The sequence below is a fragment of the Pristiophorus japonicus genome, chromosome 15 (assembly GCF_044704955.1).
Source record: "Pristiophorus japonicus isolate sPriJap1 chromosome 15, sPriJap1.hap1, whole genome shotgun sequence".
NCBI classification, from domain to species: Eukaryota; Metazoa; Chordata; class Chondrichthyes; family Pristiophoridae; genus Pristiophorus; species Pristiophorus japonicus.
Window position 1 is genome coordinate 106309221 of NC_091991.1, and position 16526 is coordinate 106325746.

The following is a 16526-nucleotide window of genomic DNA, read 5'->3' on the forward strand; positions in this document are numbered from 1 at the left end:
TGCACATCGGGGTCGGGTTCAGTTACACACAATGTTGGGGTTCAGTCACACACACAATGTTGTTTTTTACATGCAATATTGGGCCTCAGCTGCACACAATATTGGGGTCCAGTTACACATAATGTTGGGGTTCAGTTACACACCGTGCTGGGGTTCAGTTACACGCCGTGTTTCGGTTCAGTTACACACAGTGTTGGGGTTCAGTTACACACGGTGTTGGAATTCAGTTGCGCAGAAAGTTGCTGTTCAGTTACACACCGTGTTGGGGTTCAGTTACACACCATGTTGGGGTTCAGTTCGGCACAATGCTGGAGATCAGTTACACACAATGCTGCTGTTCAGTTACGCACAATATTGGGGTTCAGTTACACACCGTGTTCGGGTTCAGTATCCACACAATGTTGGGTTTCAGTTGCACACCATGTTCGGGTTCTGTTACATACTGTATTGGGGTTCAGTTGCACATAATGTTGGGGCTCAGTTACACATTGGGTTGGAGTTCTGTTAGACTCAATGTTGGAGTTCCATTACACACAATGCTGATGTTCAATTATGCACAATGTTGGGGTTCAGTTACACACTGTGCCCAAGTTCAGATACATACCCTGTTTGGGAAACAGTTACAAACCATGTTGGGGTTCAGGCACACACCGTGTTTTGGGTTCAGTTGCACACCATGTTGGGGTTCAGTTAAACACCGTGGTGGGGTTCAGTTACGCACCATGTTGGGGTTCAGTTACACACCGTGTTGGGGTTCAGATACACACAATGTTCGGCTTCAGTTACACGTTGTGTTGGGGTTCAGTTGCACAAAATGTTGGGGTCCAATTACACACAACGTTGGGATTCAGTTACGCACAATGTTGGGGTCAATTACCCACCACATTGGGTTTCAGTTACACATAATATTGGGGTTCTGTTCCACAACGTGATGGGGATCAGTTACACACAAGGCAGGGGTTGAGCTGCACACTGTGGCGGGATGCAGTTACACAAAATGTTGGGGTTCAGCTACATACACCATTGGGGTCCAGTCACACACCATGCTGGCGTTCAGATACATACAATGTTGGGGTCCAGTTACACACCATTTTGGGGTTCAGTTACACACAGCGTTGGAATTCAGTTACTCAGAATGTTGTGGTTCAGTTACACACAATGTTGGGTTTCAGTTGCACACAAGGTTGGGCTTCAGTTAGATAACATTTTGTGATTCAGTTACACACTCATTTGGGGTTCAACTCCACACAATATTGGGTCCATTCACATACAATGTTGGGGTTCAGTCACACACTTTGCTGGGGTTCAGTTACACCCAATCTTGGGGTTCAGTTACACGCACATTTTTGGGGTTCCGTTACACACTGTGTTGGGGTACAGTTACACCAGTGCCGGGTTTCTGTTACACAGGATGTTGGTGTTCAGTTCCACACCGTGTTTGGTTTCAGTTCCACACTGTGTTGGGGTTTAGTTCCACACCGTGTTTGGTTTCAGTTACACACTGTGTTGGGGTTCAGTTACACACCGTGTTTCAGTTCAGTTGCACACCATGTTGGGGTTCAGTTACAAACTATTCTGGGGTTCCGTTACACCCTGTGGTAGAATTCAGTTACACACAGTGTTGGGGTTCAGTTACACACTGTGTTTGAATTCAGTTGCACAGAATGTTGGTGTTCAGTTACACACCGTGTTGGGGTTCAGTTACACACCATGCTGCCGTTCAGATACATACAATGTTGGGGTTCGATTACAGACCGTGTTGGGGTTCAGTTACACACAATGTCCGGCTTCAGTTACACGTTGTGTTGGGGTTCAGTTACACACAATGTTGGGGTCCAGGTACACAGAATGTTGGGGTTCGGTTACACACAATGTTGGGGATCAATTGCACACCGTATTGGGCTTCAGTTACACACAATGTTGGGTTTCAGTTGCACACAATGTTGGGCTTCAGTTAGATAAAATTTTGTGATTCAGTTACACACTCATTTGCGGTTCAACTACACACAATATTGGGTCAATTCACATACCATGTTGGGGTTCAGTCACAAACTATGCTGGGGTTCAGTCACGCCCAATCTTGAGATTCAGTTACACACACCATTTTGGGGTTCCGTTTCACACTGTGTTGGGGTACAGTTACACCAATGCCGGGTTTCAGTTACATAGGATGTTGGTGTTCAGTTCCACACCGTCTTTGGTTTCAGTTCCACACTGTGTTGGGGTTTAGTTCCACACCGTGTTTGGTTTCAGTTACACACTGTGTTCGGGTTTAGTTACACACTTTGGTGGGGTTCAGTTACACCTAATGTTGGGAGTCAGTTGCACACAATGTTGGAGTTCATTCCACACTGTATTGGGGTGCTGTTGCACACAATGTTGGGGGTCAGTTACCCACCGTACTGTGGTTCAGTTACACACAATGTTGGTGTTCAGTTACGCACCGTGTTGGTGTTCAGTTACGCACAATGTTAGAATTCAGCTGCACGCAAGTTTGGGGTTGAGTTACGCACCGTGTTGGGGTTCAGTTACACACTGTGTTGGGGTTCAGTTACACACCGTGTTGGGGTTCCGTTGCACACCGTGTTAGGATTCATTTACACACAATTATGGAGTTCAGTTACACACCGTTTTCCAGTACAGATACACACCGTGTTGGGGTACAGTTACACACAATGTTGGGGTTCAATTGCATACAATGTTGGAGTTTAACTGCACACTGTGTTAGGGTTCAGTTACACACAATATTGGGGTTGAGTTACACACAATGTGGGGGTTCAGTTCCACACGGTGCTGGGCTTCAGTTGCATATAATGTTGGGGTACTGTTACACTCGATGTTGGGGTTCAGTTACACACAATGTCAGCAATCAGTTACACACTGTGTTCCGCTTCAGTTACACACACTGCTGTGATTCAGTTACACACAATATTTGGGGTCAGATACCCACCGTGTTGGGGTTCAGTTACATACAATTATGGAGTTTAGTTACACGCAAAAATAGGATAATTTTACACACAATATTGGGGTTCAGTCACACACAATGTTATTTTTACATGCAATATTGAGGTTCTGCTACACACAATGTTGTAGTTCAGTTACACACAATGTTGGGGTTCAGTTGCATAGCGTGCTGGGGTCTAGTTACACACAATTTTGCGCTTCAGTTACACAGAATGTCGGGGTTCTGTTACACATGACCTTGGGGTTCGGACACACACAATGTTGGCGTTCAGATACACACAATGTTGGGTTTCAGTTACACACCATGTTGGGGTTCAGTTACACACCATGTTGGGGTTCTGTTACATACTGTGCTTGGGTTCAGTTACACACAATTATGCTGTTCAGTTACACACCGTGTTTCGGTTCAGTTGCACACTGTGTTGGGGTTCAGTTACAAACTATTTTGGGGTTCAGTTACACCCTGAGGTAGAATTCAGTTACACACAGTGTTGGGATTCAGTTACACACCGTGTTGGAATTCAGTTGCACAGAAAGTTGGTGTTCAGTTACACACCATGTTGGGGTTCAGTTACACACCGTGTTTCGGTTCAGTTGCACACCATGTTGGGGTTCAGTTACAAACTATTTTGGGGTTCAGTTACACCCTGAGGTAGAATTCAGTTGCACACAGTGTTGGGGTCCAGTTACACACCGTGTTTGAATTCAGTTGCACAGAAAGTTGGTGTTCAGTTACACACCATGTTGGGGTTCAGTTACACACCGTGTTTCGGTTCAGTTGCACACCATGTTGGGGTTCAGTTACAAACTATTTTGGGGTTCAGTTACACCCTGAGGTAGAATTCAGTTGCACACAGTGTTGGGGTCCAGTTACACACCGTGTTTGAATTCAGTTGCACAGAATGTTGGTGTTCAGTTACACACCATGCTGGGGTTCAGATACATACAATGTTGGGGTTCGGTTACAGACCGTGTTGGGGTTCAGTTATACACAATGTTCGGCTTCAGTTACATGTTGTGTTGGGTTCAGTTACACACAATGTTGGGGTCCAGTTACACAGAATGTTGGGGTTCGGTTACACACAATGTTGGGGATCAATTGCACACCGTATTGGGCTTCAGTTACACACAATGTTGGGTTTCAGTTGCACACAATGTTGGGCTTCAGTTAAATAAAATTTTGAGATTCAGTTACACACTCATTTGGTGTTCAACTCCACACAATATTGGGTCAATTGACATACAATGTTGGGGTTCAGTCACACACTATGCTGGGGTTCAGTTACACCCAATCTTGGGGTTCAGTTACACACACCTTTTTGGGGTTCCGTTACACACTGTGTTGGGGTACAGGTACACCAATGCCGGGTTTCAGTTACACAGGATGTTGGTGTTCTGTTCCACACCATGTTTGGTTTCAGTTCCATACTGTGTTGGGGTTTAGTTCCACAGCGTGTTTGGTTTCAGTTACACACTGTGTTCGGGTTTAGTCACACACTGTGGTGGGGTTCAGTTACACCCAATGTTGGGATTCAGTTGCACACAATGTTGGAGTTCATTCCACACTGTGTTGGGGTGCTGTTACACACAATTTTGGGGGTCAGTTACCCACCGTACTGTGGTTCAGTTACACACAATGTTGGGTTCAGTTACGCACGGTGTTGGTGTTCAGTTTCGCACAACGTTAGAATTCAGCTGCACGCAAGGTTGGGGTTGAGTTACGCACCGTGTTGGGGTTCAGTTTGACACAATGTTGGAGTTCAGTTGCACACAATGCTGCTGTTCAGTTATGCACAATGTTGGGGTTCAGTTACACACCATGTTGGGGTTTGGTTCGGCACAATGTTGGAGTTCAGTTACACACAATGCTGCTGTTCAGTTACGCACAATGTTGGGGTTCAGTTACACACCGTGTTCGGGTTCAGTATCCACACAATGTTGGGTTTCAGTTACACACCATGTTCGGGTTCTGTTACACACTGTGTTGGGGTTCAGTTACACATAATGTTGGGGCTCAGTTACACATTGTGTTGGGGTTCCGTTAGACTCAATGTTGGAGTTCCGTTACACACAATGCTGATGTTCAGTTATGCACAATGTTGGGGTTCAGTTACACACCGTATTCAAGTTCAGATACATACCCTGTTTGGGAAACAGTTACACACCATGTTGGGGTTGAGTTACACACCATGTTGTGGTTCAGTTGCACACCATGTTGGGGTTAAGTTAAACACCGTGTTGGGGTTCAGTTTCATGCCATTTTGGGGTTCAGTTACACACCGTGTTGGGATTCAGTTACACATGATGTTGGGGTTCAGTTACACACAATGTTGGGGTTCAGTTACACACCGTATTCGGGTTCCGTTACACACAATGATGCGGTTTAGTTACACACACAGTTAGCGTTCAGTTACGCACAATGCTGGGGTTCGGTTACACACCGAGTTGTGGTTTGGTTGTGCACAGTGCAGGGGTTCAGTTACACGGGGTGTTGGGGTTCAGTTATACACAATCTTGGGGTTCCTTTACACTGTGTTGGGGTTCAGTTAGATACAATGTTGGAGTTCAGTTACACACTATGCTGCTGTTCAGTTACGCAGCGTGTTGGGGTTCAGTTACACACAGTGCTGGGATTCAATGACACACAATATCGGGGTTCAGCTACCCAACGTGTTGGGGCTCAGTTACACACAATGCTGGGGTGCAGTTGCACACCATGTTGGGGCTCATTTACACACAATATTAGGATTCCGTTACACACCATGTTGGGGTTCAGCTGCACGCCATTTTGGGGTTCAGTTACACACCGCGTTGTAATTCAGTTACTCACAATGGTGCGGTTCAGTTGCACAACGTGTTGGGGTTCAGTTACTAACTATTTTGGGGTTCTATTACACCCTGTTGTGGAAATCAGTTACACACCAGGTTGGGGTTCAGTTACACACCGTGTTGGGGTTCAGTTGCACAACGTGTTGGGGCTCATTTACACACCGTGTTTGGATTCCGTCACCCACAATGTTGGGGTTCAGTCACACACAATGTTGGGGCTCAGTTTCACACCATATTTGGGTTCAGTTACACAACATGCTGGGGTTCAGTTACACGCCATTTTGGGGTTCAGTTACACACTGTGGTGTAATTCAGTTACACACAATGTTGGGGTTCAGTTGCACACCGTGTTTCGTTTCAGTTGCACACCGTGTTTGGCTTCAGTTACTAACTATTTTGGGGTTCCGTTACACACTGCGTTGGGGTACAGTTACACCAATGCCGGGTTTCAGTTACATAGGATGTTGGTGTTCAGTTCCACACCGTGTTTGGTTACAGTTCCACACTGTGTTGGGGTTTAGTTCCACACCGTGTTTGGTTTCAGTTACACACTGTGTTCGGGTTTAGTTACACACTGTGGTGGGGTTCAGTTACACCCAATATTGGGATTCAGTTGCACACAATGTTGGAGTTCATTCCACACTGTATTGGGGTGCTGTTGCACACAATGTTGGGGGTCAGTTACCCAACGTACTGTGGTTCAGTTACACACAATGTTGGTGTTCAGTTACGCACCATGTTGGTGTTCAGTTACGCACAATGTTAGAATTCAGCTGCACGCAAGGTTGGGGTTGAGTTACGCACCGTGTTGGGGTTCAGTTACACACTGTGTTGGGGTTCAGTTACACACCATGTTGGGGTTCCGTTGCACACCGTGTTAGGATTCATTTACACACAATTATGGAGTTCAGTTACACACCGTTTTCCAGTACAGATACACACCGTGTTGGGGTACAGTTACACACAATGTTGGGGTTCAATTGCATACAATGTTGGAGTTTAACTGCACACTGTGTTAGGGTTCAGTTACACACAATATTGGGGTTGAGTTACACACAATGTGGGGGTTCAGTTCCACACGGTGCTGGGCTTCAGTTGCATATAATTTTGGGGTACTGTTACACACGATGTTGGGGTTCAGTTACACACAATGTCAGCAATCAGTTACACACTGTGTTCTGCTTCAGTTACACACACTGCTGTGATTCAGTTACACACAATATTTGGGGTCAGATACCCACCGTGTTGGGGTTCAGTTACATACAATTATGGAGTTTAGTTACACGCAATATTAGGGTAATTTTACACACAATATTGGGGTTCAGTCACACACAATGTTATTTTTACATGCAATATTGAGGTTCTGCTACACACAATGTTGTGGTTCAGTTACACACAATGTTGGGGTTCAGTTGCAAAGCGTGCTGGGGTCTAGTTATACACAATTTTGCGCTTCAGTTACACAGAATGTCGAGGTTCTGTTACACATGACCTTGGGGTTCGGACACACACAATGTTGGCGTTCAGATACACACAATGTTGGGTTTCAGTTACACACCATGTTGGGGTTCAGTTATACACCATGTTGGGGTTCTGTTACATACTGTGCTTGGGTTCAGTTACACACAATGATGCTGTTCAGTTACATACCGTGTTTCGGTTCAGTTGCACACTGTGTTGGGGTTCAGTTACAAACTATTTTGGGGTTCAGTTACACCCTGAGGTAGAATTCAGTTACAAACAGTGTTGGGATTCAGTTACACACCGTGTTGGAATTCAGTTGCACAGAAAGTTGGTGTTCAGTTACACACCGTGTTGGGGTTCAGTTACACACTGTGTTTCGGTTCAGTTGCACACCATGTTGGGGTTCAGTTACAAACTATTTTGGGGTTCAGTTACACCCTGAGGTAGAATTCAGTTGCACCCAGTGTTGGGGTTCAGTTACACACCGTGTTTGAATTCAGTTGCACAGAATGTTGGCGTTCAGTTACACACCGTGTTGGGGTTCAGTTACACACCATGCTGGGGTTCAGATACATACAATGTTGGGGTTCGGTTACAGACCGTGTTGGGGTTCAGTTACACACAATGTTCGGCTTCAGTTACATGTTGTGTTGGGTTCAGTTACACACAATGTTGGGGTCCAGTTACACAGAATGTTGGGGTTCGGTTACACACAATGTTGGGGATCAATTGCACACCGTATTGGGCTTCAGTTACACACAATGTTGGGTTTCAGTTGCACACAATGTTGGGCTTCAGTTAAATAAAATTTTGAGATTCAGTTACACACTCATTTGGGGTTCAACTCCACACAATATTGGGTCAATTGACATACAATGTTGGGGTTCAGTCACACACTATGCTGGGGTTCAGTTACACCCAATCTTGGGGTTCAGTTACACACACCTTTTTGGGGTTCCGTTACACACTGTGTTGGGGTACAGGTACACCAATGCCGGGTTTCAGTTACACAGGATGTTGGTGTTCTGTTCCACACCGTGTTTGGTTTCAGTTCCACACTGTGTTGGGGTTTAGTTCCACAGCGTGTTTGGTTTCAGTTACACACTGTGTTCGGGTTTAGTCACACACTGTGGTGGGGTTCAGTTACACCCAATGTTGGGATTCAATTGCACACAATGTTGGAGTTCATTCCACACTGTGTTGGGGTGCTGTTACACACAATTTTGGGGGTCAGTTACCCACCGTACTGTGGTTCAGTTACACACAATGTTGGGTTCAGTTACGCACCGTGTTGGTGTTCAGTTTCGCACAACGTTAGAATTCAGCTGCACGCAAGGTTGGTGTTGAGTTACGCACCGTGTTGGGGTTCAGTTTGACACAATGTTGGAGTTCAGTTGCACACAATGCTGCTGTTCAGTTATGCACAATGTTGGGGTTCAGTTACACACCATGTTGGGGTTTGGTTCGGCACAATATTGGAGTTCAGTTACACACAATGCTGCTGTTCAGTTACGCACAATGTTGGGGTTCAGTTACACACCGTGTTCGGGTTCAGTATCCACACAATGTTGGGTTTCAGTTACACACCATGTTCGGGTTCTGTTACACACTGTGTTGGGGTTCAGTTACACATAATGTTGGGGCTCAATTACACATTGTGTTGGGGTTCCGTTAGACTCAATGTTGGAGTTCCGTTACACACAATGCTGATGTTCAGTTATGCACAATGTTGGGGTTCAGTTACACACCATATTCAAGTTCAGATACATACCCTGTTTGGGAAACAGTTACACACCATGTTGGGGTTGAGTTACACACCATGTTGTGGTTCAGTTGCACACCATGTTGGGGTTAAGTTAAACACCGTGTTGGGGTTCAGTTTCATGCCATGTTGGGGTTCAGTTACACACCGTGTTGGGATTCAGTTACACATGATGTTGGGGTTCAGTGACACACAATGTTGGGGTTCAGTTACACACCGTATTCGGGTTCCGTTACACACAATGATGCGGTTTAGTTACACGCACAGTTAGGGTTCAGTTACGCACAATGCTGGGGTTCGGTAACACACCGAGTTGTGGTTTGGTTGCGCACAGTGTAGGGGTTCAGTTACACGGGGTGTTGGGGTTCAGTTATACACAATCTTGGGGTTCCTTTACACTGTGTTGGGGTTCAGTTAGATACAATGTTGGAGTTCAGTTACACACTATTCTGCTGTTCAGTTACGCAGCGTGTTCGGGTTCAGTTACACACAGTGCTGGGATTCAATGACACACAATATTGGGGTTCAGCTACCCAACGTGATGGGGCTCAGTTACACACAATGCTGGGGTTCAGTTGCACACCATGTTGGGGCTCATTTACACGCAATATTAGGATTCCGTTACACACCATGTTGGGGTTCAGCTGCACGCCATTTTGGGGTTCAGTTACACACCGCGTTGGAATTCAGTTACTCACAATGGTGCGGTTCAGTTGCACAACGTGTTGGGGTTCAGTTACTAACTATTTTGGGGTTCTATTACACCCTGTTGTGGAAATCAGTTACACACCATGTTGGGGTTCAGTTACACACCGTGTTGGGGTTCAGTTGCACAACGTGTTGGGGCTCATTTACACACCGTGTTTGGATTCCGTCACACACAATGTTGGGGTTCAGTCACACACAATGTTGGGGCTCAGTTTCACACCATATTTGGGTCCAGTTACACAACATGTTGGGGTTCAGTTACACGCCATTTTGGGGTTCAGTTACACACTGTGGTGTAATTCAGTTACACACAATGTTGGGGTTCAGTTGCACACCGTGTTTCGTTTCAGTTGCACACCGTGTTTGGCTTCAGTTACTAACTATTTTGGGGTTCCGTTACACACTGTGTTGGGGTACAGTTACACCAATGCCGGGTTTCAGTTACATAGGATGTTGGTGTTCAGTTCCACACCGTGTTTGGTTTCAGTTCCACACTGTGTTCGGGTTTAGTTACACACTGTGGTGGGGTTCAGTTACACCCAATGTTGGGATTCAGTTGCACACAATGTTGGAGTTCATTCCACACTGTATTGGGGTGCTGTTGCACACAATGTTGGGGGTCAGTTACCCACCGTACTGTGGTTCAGTTCCACACAATGTTTGTGTTCAGTTACGCACCGTGTTGGTGTTCAGTTACGCACAATGTTAGAATTCAGCTGCACGCAAGGTTGGGGTTGAGTTACGCACCGTGTTGGGGTTCAGTTACACACTGTGTTGGGGTTCAGTTACACACCGTGTTGGGGTTCCGTTGCACACCGTGTTGGGGTACAGTTACACACAATGTTGGGGTTCAATTGCATACAATGTTGGAGTTTAACTGCACACTGTGTTAGGGTTCAGTTACACACAATATTGGGGTTGAGTTACACACAATGTGGGGGTTCAGTTCCACACGGTGCTGGGCTTCAGTTGCATATAATTTTGGGGTACTGTTACACACGATGTTGGGGTTCAGTTACACACAATGTCAGCAATCAGTTACACACTGTGTTCCGCTTCAGTTACACACACTGCTGTGATTCAGTTACACACAATATTTGGGGTCAGATACCCACCGTGTTGGGGTTCAGTTACATACAATTATGGAGTTTAGTTACACGCAATATTAGGGTAATTTTACACACAATATTGGGGTTCAGTCACACACAATGTTATTTTTACATGCAATATTGAGGTTCTGCTACACACAATGTTGTGGTTCAGTTACACACAATGTTGGGGTTCAGTTGCAAAGCGTGCTGGGGTCTAGTTACACACAATTTTGCGCTTCAGTTACACAGAATGTCGGGGTTCTGTTACACACGACCTTGGGGTTCGGACACACACAATGTTGGCGTTCAGATACACACAATGTTGGGTTTCAGTTACACACCATGTTGGGGTTCAGTTATACACCATGTTGGGGTTCTGTTACATACTGTGCTTGGGTTCAGTTACACACAATGATGCTGTTCAGTTACACACCGTGTTTCGGTTCAGTTGCACACTGTGTTGGGGTTCAGTTACAAACTATTTTGGGGTTCAGTTACACCCTGAGGTAGAATTCAGTTACACACAGTGTTGGGATTCAGTTACACACCGTGTTGGAATTCAGTTGCACAGAAAGTTGGTGTTCATTTACACACCGTGTTGGGGTTCAGTTACACACCGTGTTTCGGTTCAGTTGCACACCATGTTGGGGTTCAGTTACAAACTATTTTGGGGTTCAGTTACACCCTGAGGTAGAATTCAGTTGCACACAGTGTTGGGGTTCAGTTACACACCGTGTTGGAATTCAGTTGCACAGAATGTTGGGGTTCAGTCACACACCATGCTGCCGTTCAGATACATACAATGTTGGAGTTCGGTTACAGACTGTTTTGGGGTTCAGTTACACACAATGTTCGGCTTCAGTTACACGTTGTGTTGGGGTTCAGTTACACACAATGTTGGGGTCCAGTTCCACAGAATGTTGGGGTTCGGTTACACACAATGTTGGGGATCAATTGCACACCGTATTGGGCTTCAGTTACACACAATGTTGGGTTTCAGTTGCACACAATGTTGGGCTTCAGTTAGATAAAATTTTGAGATTCAGTTACACACTCATTTGGGGTACAACTCCACACAATATTGGGTCAATTGACATACAATGTTGGGGTTCAGTCACACACTATACTGGGGTTCAGTTACACCCAATATTGGGGTTCAGTTACACACACCTTTTTGGGGTTCCGTTACACACTGTGTTGGGGTACAGGTACACCAATGCCGGGTTTCAGTTACACAGGATGTTGGTGTTCTGTTCCACACCGTGTTTGGTTTCAGTTCCACGCTGTGCTGGGGTTTAGTTCCACACCGTGTTTGGTTTCAGTTACACACTGTGTTGGGGTTTAGTCACACACTGTGGTGGGGTTCAGTTACACCCAATGTTGGGATTCAGTTGCACACAATGTTGGAGTTCATTCCACACTGTGTTGGGGTGCTGTTACACACAATTTTGGGGGTCAGTTACCCACCGTACTGTGGTTCAGTTACACACAATGTTGGGTTCAGTTACGCACCGTGTTGGTGTTCAGTTTCGCACAACGTTAGAATTCAGCTGCACGCAAGGTTGGGGTTGAGTTACGCACCGTGTTGGGGTTCAGTTTGACACAATGTTGGAGTTCAGTTGCACACAATGCTGCTGTTCAGTTATGCACAATGTTGGGGTTCAGTGACACACCGTGTTCGGGTTCAGTATCCACACAATTTTGGGTTTCAGTTACACACCATGTTCGGGTTCTGTTACACACTGTGTTGGGGTTCAGTTACACATAATGTTGGGGCTCAGTTACACATTGTGTTGGGGTTCCGTTAGACTCAATGTTGGAGTTCCGTTACACACAATACTGATGTTCAGTTATGCACAATGTTGGGGTTCAGTTACACACCGTATTCAAGTTCAGATAAATACCCTGTTTGGGAAACAGTTACACACCATGTTGGGGTTGAGTTACACACTATGTTGTGGTTCAGTTGCACACCATGTTGGGGTTAAGTTAAACGCCGTGTTGGGTTTCAGTTTCATGCCATGTTGGGGTTCAGTTACACACCGTATTCGGGTTCCGTTGCACACAATGATGCGGTTTAGTTACACGCACAGTTAGGGTTCAGTTACGCACAATGCTGGGGTTCGGTTACACACCGAGTTGTGGTTTGGTTGCGCACAGTGTAGGGGTTCAGTTACACGGGTGTTGGGGTTCAGTTATACACAATGTTGGTGTTCCTTTACACTGTGTTGGGGTTCAGTTAGATACAATGTTGGAGTTCAGTTACACACTATGCTGCTGTTCAGTTACGCAGCGTGTTCGGGTTCAGTTACACACAGTGCTGGGATTCAATGACACACAATATTGGGTTTCAGCTACCCAACGTGTTGGGGCTCAGTTACACACAATGCTGGGGTTCAGTTGCACACCATGTTGGGGCTCATTTACACACAATATTAGGATTCCGTTACACACCATGTTGGGGTTCAGTTGCACGCCATTTTGGGGTTCAGTTACACACTGCGTTGGAATTCAGTTACTCACAATGGTGGGGTTCAGTCACACGCCGTGTTTCGGTTCAGTTGCACAACATGTTGGGGTTCAGTTACTAACTATTTTGGGGTTCTATTACACCCTGTTGTGGAATTCAGTTACACACCATGTTGGGGTTCAGTTACACACCGTGTTGGGGTTCAGTTGCGCAACGTGTTGGGGCTCATTTACACACCGTGTTTGGATTCCGTTACACACAATGTTGGGGTTCAGTTACACACAATGTTGGGGCTCAGTTTCACACCATATTTGGGTTCAGTTACACAACATGTTGGGGTTCAGTTACACGCCATTTTGGGGTTCAGTTACACACTGTGGTGGAATTCAGTTACACACCATGTTGGGGTTCAGTTGCACACCGTGTTTCGTTTCAGTTGCACACCGTGTTTGGGTTCAGTTACTAACTATGTTGGGGTTCAGTTACACACTGTGGTGGAATTCAGTTACACACAGTGTTGGGGTTCAGTTACACCCCGTGTTTCGGTTCAGTTGCACACCGTGTTTGGGTTCAGTTACTAACTATTTTGGGGTTCAGTTACACCCTGTGGTGGAATTCAGTTACACACAGTGTTGGGATTCAGTTACACACCGTGTTGGGGTTCAGTTGCACACCGTGTTGGAATTCAGTTGCACAGAAAGTTGGTATTCAGTTACACACCGTGTTTGGGGTTCAGATACACACCATGTTGGGGTTCAGTTCGGCACAATGTTGGAGTTCAGTTACACACAATGCTGCTGTTCAGTTACGCACAATGTTGGGGTTTAGTTACACATCGTGTTCGGGTTCAGTATCCACACAATGTTGGGTTTCAGTTACACACCATGTTCGGGTTCTGTTACATACTGTGTTGGGGTTCAGTTACATATAATGTTGGGGCTCAGTTACACATTGTGTTGGGGTTCCGTTCGACTCAATGTTGGAGTTCCATTACACACAATGCTGATGTTCAGTTATGCACAATGTTGGGGTTCAATTACACACCGTGTTCAAGTTCAGATAAATACCCTGTCTGGGGAACAGTTACACACCATGTTGGGGTTCAGTTACACACCGTGTTTGGGGTTCAGTTGCACACCATGTTGGGGTTCAGTTAAACACCGTGCTGGGGTTCAGATACACATAATGTTCAGTTTCAGTTGCACGTTGTGTTGGGGTTCAGTTACACAAAATGTTGGGGTCCAGTTACACACAATGTTGGGGTTCAGTTTCGCACAATGTTGGGGTCAATTAACCACCACATTGGGGTTCAGTTACACACACTATTGGGGTTCTGTTGCATAACGTGTTGGGGTTCTGTTACACACAAGGCTGGGGTTGAGCTGCACACCGTGGCGGGATACAGTTGCACAGAATGTTGGGGTTCAGCTACATACACCATTGGGGTTCAGTCACACACCATGCTGGCGTTCAGTTACATACAATGTTGGAGTTCGGTTACAGACTGTTTTGGGGTTCAGTTGCACACAATGTTCGGCTTCAGTTACACGTTGTGTTGGGGTTCAGTTACACACAATGTTGGGGTCCAGTTACACAGAATGTTGGGGTTCAGTTACACACAATGTCGGGGATCAATTGCACACCGTATTGGGCTTTAGTTACACACAATGTTGGGCTTCAGTTAGATAAAATGTTGTGATTCAGTTACACACTCATTTGGGGTTCAACTCCACACAATATTGGGTCCATTCACATACAATGTTGGGGTTCAGTCACGCACTATGCTGGGGTTCAGTTACACCCAATCTTGGGGTTCAGTTACACACACATTTTTGGGTTTCCGTTACACACTGTGTTGGGGTACAGTTACACCAATGCCGGGTTTCAGTTACACACAATGTTGGAGTTTAACTGCACACTGTGGTAGGGTTCAGTGACACACAATCTTGGGGTTCAGTTACACACAATGTGGGGGTCCAGTTCCACACGGTGCTGGGCTTCAGTTACATATAATTTTGTGGTACTGTTACACACGATGTTGGGGGTTCAGTTACACACAATGTCAGGAATCAGTTACACACAGTGTTCCGCTTCGGTTACACACACTGATGTGATTCAGTTACACATAATATTTGGGTTCATTTACCCACCGTGTTGGGGTTCAGTTACATACAATTCTGGGGTTTAGTTACAGGCAATATTAGGGTAATTTTACACGCAATATTGGGGTTCAGTCAGACACAATGTTATTTTTAGCTGCAATATTGAGGTTCTGCTACACACAATGTTGTGGTTCAGTTACACACAATGTTGGGGTTCAGTTGCACAGCGTCCTGGGGTCTAGTTACACACAATTTTGCGGTTCAGTTACACAGAATGTCGGGGTTCTGTTTCACATGACCTTGGGGATCGGACACACACAATGTTGGCGTTCAGATACACACAATGTTGGGTTTCAGTTACACACCATGTTGGGGTTCAGTTCCACACTATGTTGGGGTTCTGTTACATACTGTGCTGGGATTCAGTTACACACAATGTTGGGGTTCAGTTACACACCGTGTTTCGGTTCGATTGCACACCTTGTTGGGGTTCAGTTACAAACTATTTTGGGGTTCGGTTACATCCTGAGGTAAAATTCAGTTACACACAGTGTTGGGTTTCAGTAACACACCGTGTTGGAATTCAGTTGCACAAAAAGTTGGTGTTCAGTTAAACACCGTGTTGGGGTTCAGTTACACAATGTGTTTCGGTTCAGTTGCACACCGTGTTGGGGTTCAGTTACAAACTATTTTGGAGTTCAGTTACACCCTGTGGTAGAATTCAGTTACACACAGTGTTGGGGTTCAGTTACACACCCTCTTGGAATTCAGTTGCAAAGAAAGCTGGTGTTCAATTACACACCGTGTTGGTGTTCAGTTACACACCATGTTGGGGTTCAGTTCGACACAATGTTGGAGTTCAGTTACACACAATGTTGCTGTTCAGTCACATACAATGCTAGCGTTCAGATACACACAATGTTGGGTTTCAGTTACACACCATGTTGGGGTTGAGTTACACACTATTTTGGGGTTCAGCTACACACCATGTTGAGGCTCATTTACACAGCGTGTTGGGATTCAGTTACACACAATGTTGGGGCTCAGTTTCACACCGTATTTGGGTTCAGTTACACACCAGGTTGGGGTTCAGTTACACACCATTTTGATGTTCAGTTGCACCCTTTGGTGGAATT